Here is a 9,598-nt window from a genome sequence, read left to right on the forward strand (position 1 = left end):
GAACTATTGCAAGTATACTTCAGGTAGCCTACACTTTAAATATCTTGCATTTAAAGATGGATATTATTCAAAAATCATACAATCCTCATCAAAAGAGACATTAAAACACATTTTAGACTTAATATTAAGAAATGTGCATTGTGCACAAGTAGTACGCCAAATAAAGTTTAATTGTAATTTTTATATCAGAAAGTCTCGAGTTATCTGTCAGTAGATATGTTGATAGATTTGAACTATGAAATAAATGTATTTTAAATATATTACTTTTTTACTATAGGAAACTTTAAGATAATACACAGTTTTGAAATAATTTCAGCTCATCTATATGTCCTATCTATATGTCCATGTATTTATTTATTTATCAGATTTAATTAGCAAAAATGACCGGCAGACTGTACATTACTATGATAGATTGCTTCTCTCATATAACAGAGAATCTAGAAACATCATCTCTAGAATTCTAGAATTCTGAGCACATGAAAATGCCTGACAATCGCAGAGCTCAAGCTGAGCTGCGTCTGTGTTTGTTCAGTCTAGCGGAGTGGTGGTCTCGCTAATGGACATCCGTCTTAGTGACAACTGCCATCCAAATGAGCACTGCCAGATCTAGACATGCGTTGACATAATCAGCCGCAGGGTGAAGTGAACTCTGGGAAACCGGCAGGCACGGGGCCCTGAGTGCATCTTTCATTTCTCATGCCATCTCTTCAGCGACACGCATCTTCTCATAAATTCTTGCTCTGTTCACAATGCATCAGTGAATCTGCTTATTAATATATACAGCCTTCTTTTATCTCTCTATCTCGGTTTCTCTCTCTTTCTCTGCTGCCTTCCCAGTGTCTCCAAGGCTCTCCTGAAGATGGACTCACTCCAGGGTTGTTTGTCCAATTACAGAGCTCCCTCTGCAATGAAGGTCATCACAATTAGAGCACCATTTAGCTTCTCCCAGTCAAAAGCACAGAATAGCGGATGCGACTGTGCCGAGTGACCGCTGGATTGTCATTGCAGCCCACTCAAGTGGCTCTTTCATGGCTGCAGGCAAATGCATTAGAAGAAACCTGAAGATTAGCTGCGGGCAAACTGAAAAGACATCTTGAAAAGAGAAAAAGCTTTCAAAATCAATATAGCATCTATTATGCACTCAGCAGCGGGTTGTATAGTCTTGTATGGCGGTGCTGATGGAAAATGGAGGGAGCTGTGTAGACTCTACTGTATATTACATTTCTCTATATTATCACCATTACAGATAAACTCTAAATGGATGTACTCAGAACTATATAAAGAGGTGAGGGCACAATCTTCTCTTCTGCCAATTTTCTGCAGCATGATGGAAACATGCATATTAAAAAAATCATAGAAAAAGCCTTCTATATTATTTTTGACCGTGAATGTTCATCGAAGAGTGTACTGTTTGCATTGTCTTTGTCATTGTCACCCATATAGCCTATTCCTTTGTCCCTCTGTGTGTGTATTAAGTCCTTTGTGTAGTGTTTGCATTTATCTTTATTCACATAATTGTTTTGCAGAGAAAATGAAAAAATCTAAAATCACTGATCCTCATATCCTTATTTCCTGTAGCATATTTACCGAGCCTCTGCGCTGTGTGTTTGGAGCAGATGGTGAGGGACTAAAGCTCCGTGGTGGAGGGAAGGCATCTAATTGCTTTAAGTAAATCGATACGGGACTGCAGCTAGCAGCAATCCCTCACTCTACATCAGCCTCTCACTGCAATTACCACATTGATTGGCCACTGCTAATTGAAGGCCTCGTTATTTCAGCTTTACGCAGTCATGGTGACAGAGTTCAGACCCCAGCAAAAAATCTTTGTTCTCCTTTTGAAAAAAATTAATAAATAAAATTAAAATAATAATAATAATAATAAATATATATATATATATATATATATATATATATGTACATACACATACACATACACACATTATGTACAGATAGATATATAATGGAGATATATATAGTGCTCAATGTCATGATGCTTATTTTTTGTGCAGATCAATACATTGTCTTGAATACACTTCTGATATGAACGTTTTTATTACTGAATTAAAATTCATTTGGATATTTTTGAGAGGCATACAGTAATAAACGTCAGGGTGATACAACAGTCCTTATATAATATTTATATTAAAAAAGCCTCATTTTAACATTCTAAAAGGAAAAGCCTATTAAGTCATTATCTTTTATCTTTGTTTACATTTAATATTCATGATTAAATATTTTAACTGTATACTAATATTTGAAAAACTGTAGTCTAAATTCATTTGGTGAAATAAACAGGTAGATGCTATTTATGAATAATTCATGATAAGTATATTATCTTGACAAATATTTGTACACATTCTGAAAATATAATAATTGTGCACACTCACAAGTATTCAAAGTGTAAGTAAAAATAAAATTTAAATGATGAATAAACCCCATGATATTTCTACAGCAATTAATTTTAAACTTGAAAATGGTATAAATATTTTGAAAATCATATGAAATTAGCATAAGAAGGGTGTTTTTTTTCCTTTATCATGGACACTTATTTACCATTGACCCTTAATCTAACATCTGATATTTATTATATACCAGGCTATGAATTTATAAGGTGTACTAGTATTGATATTTCTATTATCTAGGCATCTATGTTTTCATTATTCCCAAGTTAGTTGTATAATAAACTTCAATATGATTCATTAAGCACTAATTACAGAATGACATTCAACATAAATTGAAATTCTGCTATAATTATTTTTACCCATCGCTCTAAAAATATTTGTACTCTTTTAGCATACTCAAATCAGAATGGCAAATGTCAAAACACACCTTAAGACAAAACACGTCATTGCCCACACACATACATTTCCTCGCTGTGCAATCAGTAAAATAGAGAGAATTTTCTGTGTGGAACGTCTAACAATAGCCATTAAATTTTGAGTAGCATTCATGGAATTACATTGCTGTAAATTGTTCATTTTCAACAGGTTATGAGAGATAAGCTGGCGGCCATGCCTACCACCACCATGACCCTTCTCTGTTGGCTTCATTTCCCATGAGCCCCGGTTAAAAATGACCTTCCATGCCTCTCCTCTCTGCTCCACACCCCCTCGAAGAATAATAAGGGTGCCAGACACATTAATTAGACGCTCTATTTAGATAAATGTCTGCGAGCGAACGTGAGGTAGTTATTAATATTTCATATTAAAATAATTAAATTCAATTTTTCATTCGAGCGAAATAGAACATCTACATTAGCGTGCATTGCTTTCTCTTCTTACCTCCTTCCTGTGCGTGCATTTTTATTAAAGCCTTTTTTCTTTCGCACACGTTTTCCTGCTCTTGTACTTGCAATGTTCCCTCTGCAACACTGATTGGGTCAAAGTGCCACATGGAGAGAAGGAACAGGAAATGACTGTTAATTAAAGAGCTGACAGCTCATATGTCGCTTGCTGCGTATGTGAATGGAAGTGGGCTTGCATGTGCGACATTGTGAATGTGTGTGTGTCTGAACCCAAATACATGGACCATCCTTGATCAAATAGCTACTTCTGTCAAAAGACATTCTTTTGCGATGGTACTTTGCGCAATTGTTTCAATAAAATTCTAATTTAGCCCTATATTTCCCTCATCTCTGGTTTACGTCCCTTTTCCCATCCTGCAGAGTCTCATCTCATCTTCCACAGCATCGCATTGTAGAGCACTTTTGTGCCCCTGATCTCTTCGAGGTTCAAATCCATCAGCAAAAATCTTAAATGCTTCCATTGTCTCTTGTGTGGGAGGTCAGTTCTCTGTTTCACCTGACCAGAAAGAGCTAAATGGTTGCCAGGGAGACTGGAGATCATTTGTGCGTATGTGTGTGTGTGTGTGTGTACGCACTTGTGTCTGTGTTCCTTATGTGTGTGTAGCGCTTCTAATGCTTCTATCAGCCTTTAGTCATGCTGGTGTTATTTGGAGCAATAACACCAAGCCTGACAGTTTGTCTCTCTTCTATCCGTTACTCAATAGCATAAAAGGCAACCCTGACCTTTAAAAGAGCGAACTAATAGCTGAATGAAAGAAAGCCAGGAAGTATGAGCAGTGAGAGCAGACTCCTGTGGGGGGAAAAAAAGCCATTCCGACACAGGAAGTACAATAGATGTAGAGCTGCAGCAATTATAGAGGTGTCGCAGAGTGTTACACAGAGTGGAGCACATAAAATAAATTCATTACTGCTGCAATAAATGGAGCAGAACACCTATACACTGAGACGCAAGAGCACTGACTTTAATAGCTACTATGAAAAATGCACACAAAAAAAATACTGTTCAAAAATGCATGCATATATTTTTTTTATGAAATGTGCACATATTCAGTGTGTATGTGAGCAAAATTTGGCCAATTTATTTGAATTCAACTTGAAATATGCATGGGGTCCAAAAACCTGAGACTAATTGTATGAGATATGCATTAATTTCATAAATAATTTAATTAATTTAACAAAAAAAAATAAACAATAAAAAAGATCAAAGTTAAAATTAAACATTTCATGAATGTCACGTGCTTATTATCACAAATTTGATCTGTGACTTTTAAGTACAGTTTATAAACCCTTGCAGAATTTTTACAAATATACGGGATAAAAGATATTATGTTTTATAATTTAGTACTGCCCTTCAGAAGCTACATAAGATATTTACATATAAGGCAAAATAATTACAATTCTCCTGTTCAAAAATGTAAACCCGCTTGTTTCTTAATACAGTGTTTTGTCACCTTAAGCATCATTGAATGTTTGTACCTTTTTTTGAGTCCCTCAGTTTTCCTAAGTGTGAATAGCTGGATCTCAATATCATACAGCCATAGTTGGGATGAGCTCAAATCTGCAGAAGATGCGTAAAAATCAAAGAATGTGCAGGATTAGTTTTTTGATGAAAAGTCAATCGTTTCACTACTCACTTATGCATTATTATCACAAGACATACAAATAATGATCATCATCAAAGCCACACACCATAATAAGAACCACTTTTGAGATTTTGAACAGGTTCATTTCAACATAAATATGTAAGTATCCTCAAGTTATATTAATAGCATGATCAGTGCAGTATTAAATTAAGAAAATGCTATTTTTATGAACCCTCTTTATTATTTTTTTTTAATGATAAACATCTTTCAGATTCCAAAGGAGCTTTGCAAACCTATGCACTTAATTTCTAATTAATTTTACAGTTTATTTCCAGTATATATTATGCTTATTTCCAGGTTTAAACTGCATTTAGAATCTCACATTTTTTGTGTGGTCTCAGACATTCGAACCCACTCGATTTTTTTTAAGAAATCAAGAACGATGATTAAAAGCAAAAGCTTTTTAACCACACAACTAATTTATACAGTGATAATTTTTCTGCTACAGCAAACACCTGCAAACTGTGAAAGCACCATTGTGGACCTACAGTTCGCTAAAGCTGAAATCTCCAATCTAAAATAACTTTTGGCCTTTCGGTCTCCATAGCATCTTTTCAACAAGATTAACGTTAAATAATGTGCATTAGTTCATGAGTGTGCAGTTTCTGTTGACTAAAAGGCTGGTTGATGATTAAGCAGATATGGGGAGTATTTAGCATGTTATTCTCCCCCTGCTCTCTTTTGGACTCTTCCTTGGCTCTGTGCCTAGTGAGTGTAATTTGGATGAGTACTGCTCGCTTGCCTTTGGGCTCATTAACAACAATATAAACAGTAATTACAGTGATCGCCTAATTAATTCATTGAAAAACGGGCGAAAAAAGGAAAACACTGAATGGTTAAGAAGCAAGCGCAAATCTTTTGCCTAGATAACAATTTTATGACAACATTGTTGACATAATTAGCAATTTCACGTGCCACAATACAACTTCAATACTTACAACACTTTTTTCTAGAATTCATTTATGTGCATTCTCCTCTTATTGTTCGTAGAGATTTCCACAGTGCCCATCATTTGTGCAATTGTCCCTTCTCTGATATTGCTGATAAAATTTACTACTTACAATCTACTTCTTTTGTTCCAGAGCCAACTGTGCATTTCTGTCTGGGCATCAATATGATGAGTCTGCTGTGTGCTTAGTCTGAAACGAGTGAAAAAAATGTTCATGTGACTCTCAGCTCTTCATTATTGGTCTTAATTAGCTTAATTAGTGTAATTACTTAATTGTGGTTAGTTAAAAAATGATAAATACCTACCGGTAAAAGATGAATAGCTTGTAAGAGAAATTAATGAGCTTATATTTCATTAATACAACCTTTACTAATATTTTTCCTTTGAAATTTCATTCATTTTTTTTATTTCTTATTTAATAGTATCACCTATATTCCCCTTATGAAACATACTAGGAATATACTGCAAATATTATGCAATATTTTAATTAGTACATTTCCATATATGTGAAAATACTGCTTATATTTTTCAATTTACTGCAATATATGCACAATATATGCACAATGTATGCATGGACCATGTAACACCGGTATATGACCACAGGTAATATATTGATAATTTGATACATATAATACATATATAGCAATGAAGACCGCAGCACATTTTTACACATAGTAATATATATATATATATAGACACAGTACCCTACATCTACATATTATGAAGTGTATTATTTAATATAAAATCGCATACATTATGCTATACGTATAAAGTAACAATATATGGCAATTATTTGTATTATTCAGTATAATATTAACACAATATATTATGCTGTATATTTTCAACATACATTAGATAATTCAGTATATTCATTGTTAAAATATAAGGAAATATATTTTCCTTGCATAAGGGTTACCTACATTGTGTTTATTTTTCACAGCATCTGACATACAATTATTCTAATACCTTAAATAATATTAGCTTTTGATTACCGGTACATGGTGAAAGTTGAAAATATATTAGACTTGCACGGATAAATTCAGATGATTTTAAGATGAGCAGATTTCTTCTTCAGTAATTAATCTGGAATCTAGATAAACTGTGAAATTAAGCTTCTCAGCTGTTGATCTGCGACTGTTTTAAGCATTGTTTTTAATGCCCTAACAATGTAAGAGCAAGATATTTTAGTGACAGACACTGATCATTGATCAACAGTGAAAGCAGACAGGCAGAAAGCATGAATGAGCTCCTGGGCCACATGGAAACCAGGCTGTAGTGGTGCCAGCTGACTGGTCGCCAGCAATGGAAACTTCCCACAATTAACACAAATTACTGACAGTCTGCCAGCTATCAGCGCCTGGCATCAGCCTCGGGCCTGGCAGCCATGCAGAAATAGGAGGTGGGATCATATACAACAACGACAATGTGTGCTTCTGTGTGTTCATCCATTATCACCAGTGTCACTGCCAATATGTGTCTCATGTCTCTGCATGTCATTTCTACGTGGCACAAGAGTGGGGGGTGTGTGTGTGTGTCTGTGTGTGTTTATAAAAATAACTCATGAAGCATTTGTTTGTTAAGGTTAATCAATCTCTAATGTAAGTTTTTTGTATAATTTAAAGAAGGTCATCTTCAAAAGGCAAATCTAAGAGTTTATTACCCTGAAGTCCACATGCATTTCAGATCTGTGTGGTAGGTTGTAGAAAGTGCTATTTATGTTCTCTTGCCACTGTTATGTACTTATCATTCATATTGTCCAAATCCATCTAGTCTGTAAAAAGAAAAAAGGAATGTGATGTGGCACAAGGGTTTAAAATGACATACCGGTATTTCCCATTCTGGTTAATTGCACATAGAAAAACACAGAACAAGCACAGACTGCTGCAGATTTCAACTGTTAGTTTAGAGTTATAGCGCCATCTAATGTTAAAAAGAGGACAACACATTTCTAGCACCTTGAGGCATTTCACAACACTGCCATGCCAAAATTAACAAAAACAATATTTTGAAAAACTACAACTACACTGTCAGAAAAAAGTACAAAACTGTCCCTGGTACTATATAGCAATAATATATGTACCTTTAAGTTACTAAGTTACTGTACCATTCAAAAAGGTACAACGATGTACCTTTCCGCTTTTGTACCGTAGGCTTAGGGTACAGTGCCAGTGACAGCTTTGTACCTTTTTCTGACTACAGAAAGAGTACTATATAACTAACTAAATACATTTCATGAATGACATCCCAGGGCTTGCAAGACAGCAACTTAGTAATAGAGTATATAAATAACCAAAGTTGTAAATCTAAATACACATCCGTGGAATCTAGTGTAGCGTTAAGTGGTTCGGGCTGAATTGCAGAAATTTGTGGAGAAAAATAAAATTCAATAAAACGCCCATCTTTTAAGCAATGTAATTAAGATTTGTATGGTCAATACAGCTTATTGTTATAGTGAGGTAAATGTTGGCACACAACCTTATGGGGCACTTTTTTCTGATTATTTTTTGAGGGTCTGTTTATTTTTGCAAGCTAATGTATGTATAGACACTTACTCTAAAGGCAGGAGCCAACACTATTAGCAGTTCTATAATTGATCAAAAGTTTATAATAAAAGTGCTTTTACAAGAAATCTAGAATTTCTTTTAGCTTTTTTTCTAGAAATATATATTTTCCTTTAAATAATTTTAGTGATAGCAATGCAATTGTTTGCAATGTAATGCAAACTTTCTGTGTTGCTAAAGTATAGGCTACACAACAGAACGTTAAAATGATGGCTCCTACAATATCCCAAAATAAATGAACAAATAAAAAGTGATACTGCTTTCCTAGAGCAAAATGAAATGAATAACTGAAAAGTAAAGTCCTGTCACCAAACCCATGTGACTTTTTTTTAGTCAGTCAAACTCAACAGGCTGATGAGAGGAAGGTAAACAGTTAAACTCTACCATACTACATAACAATACTCCATATGATTCGTGTGCGATATTCCAATTTTTTGAAGTCATTCGATTGCTTTTTGTGAAAAACAAACCGAACTTTAAGACGTTATTCAATCAAAATATTGCCATCCCCGCTTTCCATTCTAGCGCGCATGCGAGAAACATCAAAACGAGGAGGACCTTTCTAGTTTTTCTGTCGTTTTTCATTTAATATCTTTTGTATCCTATATTTTGCATTATAATCTAAATACCATTATGAATAAAAAATTGTAATTTGCCTTTCGATCATATTTTTACTCGTTATGATATAAATACTACATGGAGGTGCTGTTCTTTGTTGTTACTGTAACACCACTAGATGTCAGTAAATGCATAGATTTCATAATATTTCTCAACGTTTCACGTTTGACTCTTGCTGTTGAGTAGAATGTATATATTTTAAATACAACGTATGCATCAAACGGAATCAAACGTCAAATCAAACGGCTTCTTCTTATAAACTGCATATTTAATTTTTTGTTGTTGTATTAAATAATACCATATAAGTAAATTCCAACACTTGGAAGTAATAACAACTAATATTAAGACTTGTTATAGAAATCTAAAAACGCATTTGAAAACAATACATCCGCGAAGATGCAGCCATATTCTCTGAAACATACAACAAAAATAAATGCGTATAAATACTGATTAAGAATCATATCCACCGGCTTGATACTCCTCTCTGAGCTGCAGCCAAGAGGAAGGCGTGCCGCGCAGATGA

The 9,598-nt window shown here is 34.4% G+C and overlaps 1 long non-coding RNA gene across 2 annotated transcripts; it reads right to left on the reverse strand.

The window, feature by feature from the left end:
- Positions 1-328: 328 nt before the first annotated feature.
- On the reverse strand, positions 329-6,083 carry LOC107749163 (uncharacterized). Of its 2 annotated transcripts, none has more exons than XR_001640993.1 (3): positions 6,009-6,083; positions 4,781-4,862; positions 329-902 (listed from the first exon to the last, which is right to left on the reverse strand). It is a non-coding gene; the product is annotated as an uncharacterized LOC107749163 (long non-coding RNA). The 2 variants fall into 2 exon arrangements; XR_001640994.1 differs by having other exon boundaries at positions 5,886-6,083.
- Positions 6,084-9,598: the final 3,515 nt, after the last annotated feature.

The sequence above is a fragment of the Sinocyclocheilus rhinocerous genome, unplaced genomic scaffold, assembly GCF_001515625.1.
Source record: "Sinocyclocheilus rhinocerous isolate Xijiao unplaced genomic scaffold, SAMN03320098_v1.1 scaffold491, whole genome shotgun sequence".
Lineage (NCBI taxonomy): Eukaryota > Metazoa > Chordata > Actinopteri > Cypriniformes > Cyprinidae > Sinocyclocheilus > Sinocyclocheilus rhinocerous.